Source organism: Taudactylus pleione, unplaced genomic scaffold (genome assembly GCF_031769625.1).
Source record: "Taudactylus pleione unplaced genomic scaffold, aTauple2 ptg001080l, whole genome shotgun sequence".
Classification (NCBI taxonomy): Eukaryota; Metazoa; Chordata; class Amphibia; order Anura; family Myobatrachidae; genus Taudactylus; species Taudactylus pleione.
In genome coordinates this window covers 289945-304199 of record NW_028285481.1, presented here as the reverse complement: position 1 = coordinate 304199, position 14255 = coordinate 289945, and the positions used below count along the sequence as shown (strand labels likewise).

The window sequence follows — 14255 nt, the reverse complement described above, 5'->3', positions numbered from 1 at the left end:
GAGCATTTTGTTTTTTAACCTTGTTTGCTTAAGGTATAAATGTACAAGTGATTTTATTAGCTCTTGTCTTACACTATAAGGCTCAAATCATCCATAAACTTAACTGATTCATGTAGATTGCTGATAAGTAGAATACATTTTGGAAAGGTTTTATTTTTCTCTTACAGCAATGCAATGCCCTGAGAACAGTCAGTACAATCTATGTGCCCCAGCATGTCCACTTACCTGTAACGATGATGCTAAACCATCCGTGTGCTCTGAGTCATGCGTGGAGACCTGTCAGTGTAAGGATGGATACGTGCTAGATGAAGGAAAATGTATACCCAAGGCCAATTGTGGATGTGTCTATCAAGGGAAGCTGTACGCAGCCAATGAGAAGTTCTGGGGTGATAGTAAGTGTGAGAAGCAGTGCACTTGCAATCCTGCCACCAGGAATGTTGAATGCAAATCCACCCAGTGTAAGTCATCGGAGAAATGTTCAGTGGTAAATGGCATCCAAGACTGTTATCCCATATCTTATGGCACGTGCTCAGCCTCAGGAGATCCCCACTATTTCTCTTTTGATGGTGTGAGATATGACTTCCAGGGTACATGCATCTATCAGTTTGCTGGACTCTGCAAGACGTCAGAAAATCTGGTGGACTTCCAGGTCTATACTCAGAATGAGAACAGAGGAAGCAAAGTTGTGTCTTATGTCTCCGCAGTCCAAGTCAAGCTCTATAGCTTTGATATTGTCATCAGAAGACAGTTCAGGAATAAGATTTTGGTGAGTTTATCAACATTATGCACATGCAACTATGCAATGCAGACAATTTGGTATACATCTATTACACACCATTGTGTTAAATGAGCTACAAACATGGCTTACCCATTAATTTCAGTTTTGATTGATGTACGTTTTTGTTTTTCCCCACACAGCTGAATGGTATATTAACAAACCTCCCCTTCATAGTTGATAATGGCAAGCTGTCCATCTACAAGCAGGGTGATGCTGCTATAGTCCAGACAAACTTTGGTTTACGTGTGTCTTACAATTGGGAGAGTCGTGTTGCTGTCACAGTTCCTGGGAGCTATGCTGGAGCAGTGTGTGGTCTTTGCGGTAACTTTGATGGGAACAAGAACAATGATTTCTTAATGAAAAACAACCAGCTAACCACCAAGCCAATAGTCTTTGGCAACAGCTGGAAGGTGCAAAATGTGCCTGGCTGCTATGAAGATGACAAAGCACAGTGCCCCAAATTGGCAGAACTGGAACTTCAACATACTAACAACAAGCAGGGATGTGGAATAATTACAGACAAGAATGGTCCTTTCCGGGAGTGCCACCCCAAGATAGACCCACAAGGTCACTTCAAGAGCTGTGTGTATGATGCCTGCTTATATGAAGGAAGACTAGATGTTATATGCAAAATAATAGCCAGCTATGCAGTCTTGTGCCAAGAGGCTGGGGTCACAATATACTCGTGGAGAACCAACAAGTTCTGCAGTAAGTCTAACTAGCAATGTTTCATGGACTTTCTGTTATTTTATGATATCTAGGGGATGTTGATCTTCTGGGTTTTCATTTGCAGGTCCAGTGTGTCCAAAGAAGGGTCACTATGAAGTCTGTGTATCTGGCTGTGCCCAAACATGTCTATCACTTTCACCTCCCCTTGGATGCAACCCTACATGTTCCGAGGGATGCAAATGTGATGATGGATTTATCCTTAGTGGGGGAGACTGTGTCCCCATTTCCCTGTGTGGCTGCAGCTACAACAATAAATATTACAAGTTTGGTGAAATATTTTTCCCCAATGGGTTGTGCAACCAGCAGTGTGTATGCACCACTAGTGGAGTGGTGGAGTGTAAGGTTTTCTCATGTGGACCCAATGAAGTGTGTAAAGTAATTGATGGAGTCCAGAAATGTCAACCTGTAGGATCTGCTCAGTGTTCTGCAGCAGGTGATCCTCACTACATGTCATTTGATGGACTGGCCTTTGACTTTCAAGGTACCTGCACCTACACACTCGCCAAGACTATCACAAGCAAAGAAAATTTGGTGCCCTTTGCCATCAATGTGGAAAATGAAAAATGGGGTAATGGAAAGGTTTCTGTCACTAAACTGGTGTTGTTTGAAGTCTACGGATACAACCTAATTCTTCAGTATAATGTCCGAGGCCGGATTAAGGTATGACATCATTAATGTTTTATTCAGTAACAATATCGGCCAGGTCTGAAGTGAAAATGTAAATTTTTTACAAACTTCTTTAAACAATTATTCTATTCAAATATTAGAAAATTGCTATCTTGAAATCCAATGTGTTCTTTGCTAAGAACCCATATTCTAAAACATATAATGCTGTAATTTATTGATTTATCCCAATATTTGGCTGGCCAGGCAACAGATACCATTTGATAGCTTCTCATCAGTTTTTTATTTAGTATTAAAAATCTAAGCAGTCTAAAAGTAATTCCGTAATCCATTTGGCTGCTCTGGGCTTTCTTCCATCTGTACAGAGCTACTTACTCTCTTTTTTATATGGCAAATAAAATCCAGTCAAAATAGTCATACATAGTTAATTTTCTCCTTCCTCTATCTGGTAGACATTACTTTACCATGTGATGTGAGGAGCTACAGTAGCACTAAACTGGTTAATGTTTTAGTATATAATATAAGATCCTCACTTCCAACCATATTCTGATTAAAATGTAATTGCTTGTAGGTTAGCTAGGAAAGATATTTGCATCCAAATTCCCCCTCCTCCTGCTTAACATCAAGGCCAACAGTCTGTGATCATGCAGATCAGAGCTGCTGTGTAGCCATGGTGCAGGGCTAGATGGAAGGAGTTATTTATTGTGCCACCAGGTTGGTTAGCCATTTAGAGGCCATATGCAGGAGTTGAGACAAATTGGGAGCCACTGCAGGACAACTGCAGAGAGCAGTGTCAGAGGTGTTTCATTTACTGTATGCTTGCACATCTGTTGGCCATTGCAAATAATGTCAGCCAGTAGTAAGTGTATCTGCATCTGGACCAGGTCACAATTAGGGAGGCCAATCCCTGCTCATTTTTATATCCCAGGATTCAGGATTGAAAAAATATAAATCCTGGGATTCCCAGGATACCTGGGATTCAGTTACTCAATTTCGGCTTCCCACAGCACACAGACTCCAGTGCGGGTGGGTGCGGCCATACAAGGGGGTGGGCTGGTTTGCAGATGTGCAGTGTGACCTTTATGATGTCACATACAGCCACACAGCTATATGAGGCCTGGGGGCAGCATCTGAGCTGACGGAACTAGCGCTCACCTCTGCCCCCAGGCTGAAGACAAGCCACACCAATCCCGGGATCCCGCCAATCCTAATCCCGAGATTAGCTTCCCCAGCCACAATGCCTGACTTCATGAGCTGCGTATTTAATCAGTATAATACTGCCTTTGAAATGATCTCCTTTTTGAAAAAAAAATTGTCTGAAAGGGAGTAGTTCCAAGGCTAATCCTGGAGAAGAAAAAACTTGGTACAAGGACGCTTGTGAACCATGATTGGTTGTGGAGATACAGTACCTGCAGGCAAGGGAAGGACCAGCTTGGGCTAGGTCTTTGTTTAAATCCATTGCTTCAATTATGAGAGAGGAGCTTTCTAATTTTGTGCCCAATTAGCATAAGAGAGTAACAGATACCCAAATGGTTTACTCTAAGATTAACCAATGTGATACAGACAGATGAGAGGTATTTCTTTCTGGGTTCAGGACAATAGGCAATTTAGGGCTCTTTCTTTTAATTTAGCCCCAGCTCTTCTCATTTCAACAAAAGTCATGGCAGGCGTTCTATGCTCTATGAGAATAAGGATTGTTCCCTATGAAGAATATTTGCTTTTCTAAGCAGATATAAAAGATGATCTTCAAGTAGATCTGCTACGGGAGGTCTTGTTTACATTCTGGACCAATGTTGGTGGTTCTAAATACTTTGAAGTAATCACAGTTTCTTATTCAGGTAAAACCTATATGAATCCATTTAAACAATTCTACTACAGTAGCATGGATAACTTATCAGGAAGGGACAAAATGTTCCCTGGCTGTGAGAGAATCTTTACAGATCCTGTCATGGGCAGAAATTCATGTTCCAGCAACATCCATAGTCTTTATCCCAGGAATAGAGAAATGGAAGGTGGATTTTGCGTTGGTAGTGCATTCTTCCAGGGAAATGGTCCCTGCTTCATGAAGTCGTCAGCAGTCTGATAGAGAGGTGGGGGCAACCAGAGATTAAGCTAATGTATTTTTTGTTCAGCAACAACATGGCAGCAGTCTGGCCTAGAAGAGTTTAATACACAAACTTACAAAACATGACAGTGGGTTCAGGAATCAGACTTTGAATATGACAGGACCTGTTTTAAGGGCTGATTGTGTCAGGATATCCATCAGTTAAATTTAATAGCATGGTTCTTGTAGCCAAAAATTGGAAGGTTTTACAGAATCAGTAGTTCACACTATGATTAACGACAGAAATAAAGTAACTTAACAGTAATGGTCTGGAAAAATTGTAGCACATAGTAATACATTTTCCATCATCCATTAGGGGACACTGGAGCAGGGCTTAAAGTGGTCCTGTAGAGGTTGTGGATCTCATCTCTCCCACCACCTACTCCCCACCCCCCCCGCCACAGTAGTCTGACAGCCCAAAACAAGTGTGAAAACTGTTCTTTATACACACAGTGAATTGCTGGAGGCCGCCAAGGCCCCCAGAAGCTTTGGGGGATATGACATTGTGAAATACATTTTAGATGCTTTTTTAGCGCTCCTGCCATCAGCTGAGACTACAGTGTTAGATCAATTAAAATGAAAACAAAATGTTCTATATCTTCAGTGTTATTTTTCTGCCGTGCCTCAGAGTTTTTTTAAGGCATCCCTACAAACTAGTCTATGTCACTTGGATGCCCAATGTTTTTTGCAACCCCTATGTATTGCCTTTGATTGATTCTTTCCTTACCTATATGCTGGTTTCTCTGAAGAAATTTAGCCTCAGTAGGCAGACAGTGAGTGGCTCTCTGTCTGTGGGACTTCTGTGCAGGGACTTGGTGGAGGTGGAACTAGTTCCACCTACCATTAGAGGTGACGGAACTCAGTTTGACTGGGAGTCTGTCTGATGCTAGCTGCACCGGGGTCATCGACTGACAGTGAGCCATGGGTGCAGGCAACTGAAAGGTGCTGAAGTGGGGAGATGCGCTAACTAGTAAGGTTATTTTAACCCAGTCCATGTGGTGTTGCTTTCCTGCCAAGACTCTGCCTCCTATTGTGGGCAGCTGACAAAGTAAAATACTCCCGTACTTTGTGCAACCAGCACTGGGCTCTGATCCGGTCATGGTTTTAGAAATAAAGGGGGAAAAATGAATAGGGTCCCCCTGTATTTTCCAGACCGAGCACCAGACTTTTTCTAGCGGGTGGCTAATGCCACAGGAAGGGGAGCCCTTTCACCAGCCCCCCCAGCCACAGCATTGACCCTGACCGCTAATCAGCTCATGCCAGGGATCCATGGGGAGCTGTTGAACCCCCAATAAAGAGGTCCACCTCTCCAGGGCACCCCAGCCTGGGGCTATTGCCGGCAACATCCCTGGACGGGAGGTGCCGGGTTGATTGATTTTCTTTTGCAGGTGAACTATAGGTCCCAGAAAGCCTCCTCCGCATGCTTGTAATTGGATAACCACAAGTACCAGCAAGCGGGGAATTTTGGGCCCACTGGTATATATAGTACACCTGTAAAAGATATATTAAAATGAACAGACACCGTTTTTTTAAATAAAATTAATTTTATCTGCACCTTCACCTGGGGGCAGTGGCCTTTAAGCTCTTTTTCATGGCTGCTGCCACCACAGGACTTTGGCATCTTCGCCTGGTGGGCGCCAACCTGCCAGGGCTTTAGCATCTTCAACTTGTGGGCAGCAGCCTGTGTCAGCTCTTTTTTATGGCTGCTGCCCACTAGGACTTCCGGCATCTTCACCTGGTGGGCGCCAACCCACCAGGGATTTGGCGTCTTCACCTTGTGGGCGGCAGCCTGTGTAAGCTCTTTTGTGTGGCTGCTGCCCACTAGGACTTCCAGCATCTTTGCCTGGTGGGTGCAAACCCGCCAAGGCTTCGGTGTTTTCGCCTGGCGGGTTCCAACCCGCCAGAGCTTCGGCATCTTTGCCTAGTGGGTGGCAGCCTGTGTCAGCTCTTTTGCATGGCCATCGCTCACCAGGACTTCTCACGTCTTTGCTTGGTCGGTGCCAACCCGCCAGGGCTTTGGCGTCTTAAACCGCCAACCCACCAGGGCTTCAGGCGTCTTCGCCTTGGAGGTGGATGCCACCTCCTCATGGCTTCTGGTGCCCTCTTCAGAAGTGCTGGGTCCCTCAGCTGCCGCCTCTGATGACGTAGGGAGCCATGACCGGCTCGCGACGGCCATCTTAGAAATTCCAAGAAGACCACCATGAGCCAATCACGGCTTGCAACATCATCGGTGGCATCATGTATCAGTTGTGGGACCCTGCACCTGTGCGGGTGGCAGCGGCGGGTTTGGATCCAAGAAGATCCAGTCCCTGTTAGCCATTCTGCCAAGTATGGCAGTGGCGCCCATTTTAAAAATGGCGCCCAGCCTCATTTTTTAAATTCAAAGATGGCCACCACGAGCCATGATTGGCACCATTTTTTAAATGGGCGCCACTGCTGTACTCAGCAGAGTGGCTGGCAGGGACTGGATCCTCTTGGATTTAGGCCCGCCGCTGACACCCTTACAGACAACAGATCCCACCGCTATGGTATCCTGGCACCGCCGCTGCCCGCACATCACCGCCGCCACTGTAGCTGCACAGATGACACTGCTGCTTGCTCCACCACTGTCGACTGCTCCACCACCGCCACTGATGCCGGCTTGACCCCCGCCGTGTCCCCGCTTTCACCCACTGCCATTGCCGGGTTGGTCCACCGCTAATGCCCGCAAACGACAGCCATCTTGATACACCCAAGTGAAGCCACAGTGAGTACACCTGCTTGAGGCTCCTACTGAGGCTGCGCAACAAGTTGAAAAGTCCCATCTATACAATGGCAGATTCTTGAGGTAATAGTTTAAAAACTGTAACGTTCTAATTTACCTGAACCCCAAAACCACATACCCTGGAACAATAGCTCACTAATAAAACAAACCCCAAGACTGAATTTGCCCCCTACCCTGACTTATGCCTTCCAAAAATCCCCCATAGAGATCAGCAGAAAAGTGGTCCTAATTGACAGTGTCAGAAAAAAGTGACAGTTGGAGATTTAGATTACTCCCTTTTTATGTTTTTGCCTTGAAAATTGACATGCAGCACCGAGCGACAGTTCTACCCGCACGTGCCAAATATAAGCCTGATACCTCCTATAGCTTTGGAGGTGTAGCCCCTTAAACACCATGACCCCCCTCCAGTATTCTCTATGGAGAAATCTTTTTTTTTTAAATGCAGCCATAATATAAGGGCACAACAGTGCCCTTATAATATGTATGCATGGGTTAAAGTGGGCCGGAACTTGGCGGAACTGCATTGCATCACTTCTATTTGGAGATGGAACCAGTTCCGCCTCCTCCTCCGACCCACCTCAGCCTGGCACCACAGAGAGGCTCCATTTGCCGGGCACCCGATGAGATTTTGTTACCAGCAGGTGCCCATCTCCCTCCCTGCAGCGCCAGCGGCAGCTGGAGGCTGGAGCTCACTCCTGAGCTCCAGCTTCCAGCTCCTGCTGTGTGCAGTGCACTATGGGAGAGATGTCATAATGTCTCTCCCATAGTTCAGAGGAGCCGCCAAGCGGACCAGATGGCAGCAGACGTGGGAACGGGGCATAAGGTAAGTATGTGTTTTTTTTGTGTCAGCTGCTTAACTTTAGGGGGCATTACTAATGGGGCACTACTACTGGGGTCATTACTCAGGGGGCACAACTACTGGAGTCTTTACTCAGTGGGCACTACTACTGGGGGCATTACTCAGGGGACATTACTACTAGGAGCATTACTCAGGGGGTACTACTACTGGGGGCATTACTATTGGGGGCATTACTCAGGGGAGTTTACTACTGGGGGCATTAATCAGGGGGTACTACTACTGGGGGCATTACTATTGGGGGCATTACTCAGGGGAGTTTACTACTGGGGGCATTAATCAGGGGGTACTACTCATGGGGGGAATAATATTGGGGGGCACTATTACAAGGGGATTACTAATAGGGACATTGCATATGGGGCACTGCATAATTGGCACCACTACTGTGGGCTCTGAATAAGGTGCACTGCCACTACTGGGGGCACTGCATAAGGGTCACCATTACTGTGGGCTCTGCATAAGGGGCACTACCACTGTGGGCACTACATACGTGGCACTACCACCACTGGGGGCACTGCATAAGGGGCACCACTATTGAGGGCACTGCATATGGGGCACTACAACTACTATGGGGCACTGCATAAGGGGCACCACTACAGTGGGCATTGTGTATAAGGGGCACTACTACTGTGGGCATTGTATAAGGGGCACCACTACTGTGAGTATTGTGTAAAAGGGGCACTGCTGTGTGTCATACATTAATAAGAGACACTACTATGTGGTGAAATGTGCTACTGTGTGGCATAATTTGATTTGGGAATTGTGTGACCATGTCCCCTTGGTGGAAAAGCACAGAGTGGCTGGGGGAGCTGGAAGTTCCACCACTTCTCTTGGACCACTTTAAGCACTATATATATATATATATATATATATATATATATATACAGTATACTGTATCTATATAAGTACATCTCATTAGAGCTCCCTGGGGTTAATGGGCTGTTAGCTGGGTCTGCGGTCTGCACCCTATTCCAGGTTCTTTAACCTAAGAGTTATTTTCCTCCCATGTGAGTTAATGAGGAGTTCTGGTTTGGCGCTGTGGTGATCTGTGAGTCATAGCGTATGGTCCCTCAGAGTAATCACACGTCTCTGCTAACAACTCTGCTAAGTTTTGTACACAGGACACATCTCCCACTGAAGCAGCTCCAGACTAAAGACCAGGATACAGGGCCTGATTCAGCAGTGCACGCAAGTGATCACAGATTACCAATTATCAGGAATCTGCGCATGTGCAGGACCAATTCTGCATGTGTGCATGCAAACCCTGGCAGAGGCATTTAAGGGGGCAGGATCGATGCCATTCCTGGAAGTGGGGGCGTGTATGCCCCATTTTCTGGGAGTGGCTAGCCCAGGATCTGCGTTGATCAATGAAATGACCTGGGCTTGCAAGCGATGGTGATCCCAGCCTGCATCCTCCATCACATTTCTGGGATTGCAAATCCAGCAGGGGGTGTCATACATCTCCTGCTGCATTTGCATTATTGCAAAGATGCCTGCACGCTGCTTTGCTCTTGTGATCTTTGCTGAATCAGGCCCTTAGAACGTAGTGTTTTAGACCTCTTAATGTCGTTGGTACTCTACATAACAAGTGGACCCTGGGTCAGTAAGGATTTTCTGCGTGACCAAGCAGTTTCTGGCTGCTCACAGTTAAGGGGTTCCTCATTCCATTCCGAGGCCGGCACTTGTAACTTTGATCCTTTTAGAAGGTACCGAGCTTCGGTGCGACACGCTCACTGGGCCTGGTGGTTTTCCTGCTCTTCTAGCAGACTTGTCTCTTTACAATACCCCCTGTCGGGTCCGTTGGCTCCATAATTAGGAAATCTTCTACTTCTCCTTTTCTTAGACTATAGTCTTTCCTCCTTGATAGTAGATCAGGTGGCTCAATGGGCTAGAGCTCATGTTCTACAGCTATCGACTGTGACAGTCACAGGTTCAATACATAAGACAGATATGTTTTAAACACACCCGATCTTGGCTGGACTTGCAAGCTAATCAGGGATGGCAGACCACCTGGGATACCAGATGCCGAAGCACAATGTTTCATCCTGTTCAGGAGTCCACATGGCACACAATGCACATAAGGCAGGTAGCTTAGTATAGAGCGCAGGATTGCGTGTTGTGGTCCCGGGTCCTCCCCTGGCTTTTCCATGTTTTCTGCATGGTTTGCATTGGTAGGGATTTCGCAGTGTAAAGTTCACACTAGGGATGTACCGGTTGATGTACCAATAGGTCGTCTGATATTTTTTATCATAGTTCCATGTTTGGCCTCGCTCTATGTGGTTCTTACATATTTGTAATCCTGACAGGTGACCCATCGTTGTTGCTGCGATAGCTGTTTTTTTTTCATATGCGCAGCTCATTCTTATTACCTACCAGGCCTGGGCTGATGTCGTTGATGTGCTTCCTTCACATGGAAGTCTGCTTTCGCTGTCTTACACACCATGGTTCTCATGTGATTCCTCCTGCTGTTCCGTCTTTATCATTCCTTACGCCACCAGTGGTTACTGGATTTTCCCTGGACTTGTTTAGGGTGCAGACTGTTTCCCTCTCTGTAGTCTTGGCATCTGTTTCCCTGCTACCTGATCTGCTACCCTTCTGCGGGGAGTTCTCCAGTCACTTTGGTGTTTCCTGCTTCTGGATTCTCAACCTCATGGTGATAACCCACTGATTCCTACAATTGGTTGGGTTTGAGCCCCTTCTTCATGTTCCTAGTCGACAGTTGGCTCTTGTCTTTGTTAAGTAGAGTCATGTTACGGTTACCTAGGGTTCCTCATGTAAACCCCCTAGAATCCAATGCTCGAGGTCTTCTGCCACTAACAACCACTTGCTGTTCCCTTAGAACAAAAATAGCATTTACTGGTACTTAGGCGGCTGCCTGGACTTAAACTCGGGATAGTGGAGGTTTACACAGATCCCCTAAGAAGACCAGAGTAGATGTGACAGCTAAAGTCCAGCTAATGGAGTGGCTAGAGAGCCGGAGATGTGACTGTGTGCAGGTGGTGAGGATAGAAAGCTGGTGGTGTGATGCAGGTTTGAGAGCCAGAAGTGCAGTTGAGTGCCAGTGGTATGGCTTGAGAGCCAGTGATGAGATGCGGCTTTTGTTGCCAGAGGTGCGACTGTATGCCGGTAGTGTGGCTTAAGAACAAGTAATGTGATGCGGGTTTGAGAGCCGGATGTGGCTTGAGAGCTGGTGATGAGATGCAACTTTGGGAGCCAGAGGTGCGGCTGTATGCCGGTAGTGTGGCTTGAGAGCCGGCAATGTAGTGCGGCTTTGAGAGCCAGAAGGGTACATGCAGACGCTATAGCCTCTAGAGCTATAGAGGACATTGCCTGGTATAAAAAGGATGAGGAACCAGTAAGATTGATGGACGATCATCCAATGCTCCCAGTAATGTGTGACGTTGTCCGGCATCCAAGTTGCCTAGAAACTGATGGTGCAGTACTTGCACGGCAGGTGGAAGCAGTGGAAGCGATGCCCGCAGTGTCGAAGAGTGACAAGTCATGTCGGCGACTTGCAACAAGTCAGAGCTGGAACTTTGTTCAATTCCCTTCTTTAATCTTTTATTCTGATCGGTATGTGCTTTGCACATTGTTGAACTCTTTTTGTAACTGGCAACTTCGGCCTCCCATGTTCTTCATTCCTGTGTTTCTCCTTGGTTGGCTCCAGCTGCATCTTCATCGTCTCTATATGTGGTTAAGGTTATTGTGTTCTCAAATTTTTTGCCAGGATATAACAATTTTTGTTGGTGCTCTCTGTTACAATATGTGTTTTTGGAAAAGGTCCCAGAGGTTGTGCAGGGCAGTACGTGTGCTTGTCAGTTTCCCATTTGACTGTATGGTTCATTTTTCATACAGGGTTACGGTTATCAGTTGTTCTCTGGCTCTCTTCTTTCTTGTTGGTTGTAGGGTTCTGCAAATCTCAGTTCCTTCACACTCAAGGAGGTCAGCTTTGGGAGATTGCTACTGTATATGCTCCAGGGTCCCCTACTGGATAAAGGAGAAAATAGGATTTTGGTACATATCAAAAATTTGGAGCTTTATTTTGTAGACCTGTTTCTGGTGATTCGCGAAGATAAGGCAGTGTTGCGTACACTACCTTCTTTTCAACCTAAAGTTATGTCAATATTTCATCTTAATCAAAAAATTGTAATACTGACTTTCATTAAATCAAGTAAAACAGATCCAGGTCAGCTGTCAGTTAGATGTGATAAGACTAGAGCATTACAAAGTTATCTGGAAATAACAAGCAGTTTAAGAAAAGTGTATAGTTCAGTTCTCATTTGCAACTCTAAGAAAAGTGATTGACCAGTATCCAAACAGACAATAGCCAGGTGGATTAGGGCTACAAATCAGCAGCCATATCTAGGAGCTTAATTACCTATCCCAGCTAAGATCCCAGCTCATTGCACTCACTCACTTGGGACTTTCTGGGTGGCAAGGCATGGAAAGTCTGCAGAGAAGTTATGTAGAGCAACTAAATAGTCCTGGTATCGCATTCACCAAATTTTACAGACTTCATGACATTGCTCCCAAGATTGCTTCTTTTGAATGGAATGTATTGTGTTAAGCTAGGGCTGAACATACCCTATCCTATTCCTGTTTGTTGGGGGTTATTTCCTCATCATCAGATAATAACTAATAAGTGGCCACACAATTGGGAAGAGGAGCTTACCCTGTCTTAAAGGTGAATAATTACGGGTTTGAAGGAGATGGGGACTTTCAGCCGCCTTCCTCGTTTACTTTCAAACCTGCAGTAATAAAGGCTGGTGAGAATTGTCTTTAGTTAAGGCCTCTTGTTTGAGTTTAAATTTACAGAGAGGAATAAGACTTTGAAATAATGGCCCTCATTCAGAGCCGCTCGTTAGCGGCAGTACGCTCGTTCCGAGCGATGTTTGCACATCTGCGCATGCGTACGGTTTTTAGTACGCATGCGCGAACCAGTCAGTGCGGCCGAAAATCGTTTGTACGCTATATAGCGAGTGCCTGCTATTTTGAGTGACAGAATGAGGCGTATGTGGGTGGTAACAGGGGAAGGTGCTTGAAAATGGGGAGTGGAGATCCGAACGCAGGCGTGCTTAAAGGTCAAAACGGGCGTTTTAAGGGTGTGTATATTTAAAACAGCAGCGTCATTGACCACGTCACTGGGTTATTTTATAGCCAGAACTGCTCGCAAATTTGTGGTAGCAAAAACCAACCACAAGAATAGCGAGCAGTTCATACGCTGGTCGATGTACTCGATTAATCTAATAAATAGCGGACATGACGTATGGTGCGAGCGGCCAGGGGGCGTTTTTAACAAATAAACGAGCGTATGTTTTGCTCGCTCGTTCAGACTTAGAGGTGTGAACAGACTGCAATGTGCGTACGGATCATTTGAATAGCCACCCCTTGTTTTTAAACGAACGACCGCAAATAGCGAACGGCTCTGAATGAGGGCCAATGTTTCAGTTGAGGTTTAAACTGTAATAGACAGGTAAAGCCTTATAGTTTCTGGATGGTCACTTGTCAAAGTTCTGAATATTCTAAACTCTTCTCTGCTACCAATCTGGTTGGTGCTAAATAAAGTACAGCAGGATGTTGATCTAAGATTTAATTTAAATCCACTAATAAAAATGTTGCCTTGGTTTAGAAAGGAATATAGGAAATGCACAGATACATTTAGAAAAACATCAAATGAAAAAATTGTATGGTAAAAATATCTATTTACGATGTTTCTTACACAGATTAATGGAGTGTACCGTAATCTCCCAGTAAACTTGGAAGATGGCAAAATCCAAGCTTACCAGGCTGGCATCAGGGTCATTATTGACACCGACTTTGGTGTTCAGATCAATTATGACCTATTCTACCATGTGATAGTGACCGTTCCAGGAAACTACAAGGAGCAGTTGGGTGGCCTGTGTGGCAATTACAATGGCAACAGAAATGATGACTTCCAGCTCCCTGACAAGAAGCTGGCTACAGATGCTACCACATTTGGAGCCTCCTGGAAGGTTCCCATCCCTGGTGTAACATGTGATGATGGGTGTGGTGGCAGTGGTAATGCCTGTCCACCATGTGACAACCGAAAACTAGAACTCTTTAAGACTGACAACTACTGTGGATTCCTAAAGAAGGCTGGAGGCCCCCTGAGTGCTTGCTATGCCACTATAATCCCTGATACTTACTTCAACAGCTGTGTCTATGACCTATGTGCTGGGGATGGAAGCATCCTCTGCAATAGCATTCACAGCTATGTTACTGCATGCCAAGCAGCCGGTGTCACCATACAGCCATGGAGAACTAGCACATTCTGCCGTAAGTCTTCTTGGCTTCTCAGCTTTATGAATACAACCTACGATACGCAACAGTCTACAATAAGTATTATACATTTGTTTCATAAATGTATATAAACATATTG

At 45.6% G+C, this 14255-nt stretch overlaps 1 pseudogene; it reads left to right on the top strand.

The window, feature by feature from the left end:
• LOC148453844 (IgGFc-binding protein-like) overlaps positions 1 to 14255 on the top strand; it is a 270224-nt pseudogene that overhangs the window by 185037 nt on the left and 70932 nt on the right.